Source organism: Octopus bimaculoides, chromosome 9, assembly GCF_001194135.2.
Source record: "Octopus bimaculoides isolate UCB-OBI-ISO-001 chromosome 9, ASM119413v2, whole genome shotgun sequence".
Taxonomy (NCBI): Eukaryota; Metazoa; Mollusca; class Cephalopoda; order Octopoda; family Octopodidae; genus Octopus; species Octopus bimaculoides.
The window spans coordinates 53,853,492-53,855,487 of record NC_068989.1 but is presented as its reverse complement, the minus strand read 5'-3'; the positions used below and the strand labels follow the sequence as shown (position 1 = coordinate 53,855,487).

Genomic DNA, 1,996 nt, shown 5'->3' with positions numbered 1-1,996 from the left:
ATATATATATATATATATATATATATATATATATATATACATATGTATATTGTCCCACTCCCGAGTTATACGGCCGTTATATCGATGACAGTAGGAGTGCGACCTCACTTCTCCACGAACAAATGGACTCCTTCTTCTCCTTTGTCGAATACTTCCATCCTGTCCTCGAAATTTTCCAGTACTATCCCTGCTCTTCCGTCGAATTTCTCGATAATTTCTGTCAGCATCCACCACTCTGCTCTCACTACCTCCATTCACTACAAGTACACTATGACCAGTTCGCCTAGCATCTCCGGGACATTAAACTCAGCAATGACACCCCCGTCTCGCGCCATTTCCGCCCTACCGGTTATTCGCTACAATATCTGTCTGTGTTCGGATTATCTCTGCACAGGGACTACTCGGACTCCCGCTTTCGCTGTGAAAAGAAATTAATCTTCTCACTCCGTTTCTTTGTACCATATGGGCTCAACTCACCCCTGCTCTTCATTTGACACCAACCTCACCTCTCTTCATTTGACACCAATCCCATGCGGATTCCCACTCATGTCCCACACTCTCCACCTACACACCCGCATACCACCCACCTTGGCACCCTCACCTATACGTACCACTATACACACACACATAAATACTGTTCAACTCATCACTCAGTTCACATACCATTACACTCACTCACAAAACCTTCCCAATTCACACACACTTCTTAGCACTTACACAACACACCATTATCCACATCCGCACACAATCGTTAATAGCGTCACCACACATACCACTATATGAACAGCCACACACACACACACACTGTTTAACTCAATACATACACCACACACCATCATGCACACTCCCACACCTACACAAACACATAATACCTAAACACAGACTATACATACACATACACACATACACACACAGGCAATACGCATAAAGACACGCAACACACATAGACAAAGATAACTTTCTTCCACATACATACATTATACACATGCACACTATTTGCTAACAGTGACACACACACACATACATACACATGTACACACACCATGTGTAAAAGCACACATGAACTGCTACACACAACACACACACACATACACACACGTTACACACGCCAATACACCGACACACATCAAACTCACTTGCCCCGTTTATACATACACACTTACACAATCACACGCATCGTTCTCACAAACACACACGCTTGCGCACCTTCTCTTGTTGGGATCACCATGAATTATCTCCCCTTCATTCAACTTCTCTTTATTATTTTCTCACTTTCATTTAACCAATTTTTTTCCTATGATTCGTCATGTTGGACCACTGAACTCAACACGTTGTCTTCATCCTCATTATCTATTTCCTCTTATTCCTTTCTGTCGAAGAGCGCAAGCTCGAAACGTAAAAGACTTTTCCATTTTTCCCGAGCGTTAAACTAATACACTTACCTGTTGTTCCTACACCTGCCTTCGTCTTTGTTTTTCTATAAGTTTGAACTATATGGACACGAGCAAAGCCATTGTTAGAAAGGATCAGTGAAAGAGGCATTGATATTGCAATGTGAGATCCTTATATGACCCTTGAGTCCCGTTAAATATTTGCACATTATATTATATAAAGCACAGTTGTGCTGGCTGGCAGAAGGATCTAGTACCATAATATGAAGTCTTTTGACATGTATATTTTATCCTCCAACTGAATGGCATATATATATATTGCTATAATTTGTGGATGGTCATATATTGGCAATTAGGAGCACGTACGATACATTTGGTTTTCACTTTTGCTTTATTATTATTATTTTAGTTTCTTTGTCAAAGCTCTTTGTTCACACATCCTTATGACATTTTTAGTGATTCCTTATCCCATGTGTCATTTTCCAATTTTTTCTCTCGTTTTTTTTTGGCGTATTTAACTCGTTTGTCTACGTATTTCATGTTGTTTACACAGTTGGTGACGTCCTGTATCAATATATGCATATATATATATATATATATATATA

At 39.8% G+C, this 1,996-nt stretch overlaps 1 protein-coding gene across 3 annotated transcripts in view; it reads left to right on the top strand.

The window, feature by feature from the left end:
* Positions 1 to 1,996, top strand: part of LOC106868077 (pituitary homeobox x) — a 288,993-nt gene that overhangs the window by 209,528 nt on the left and 77,469 nt on the right. The window lies entirely within an intron of this gene.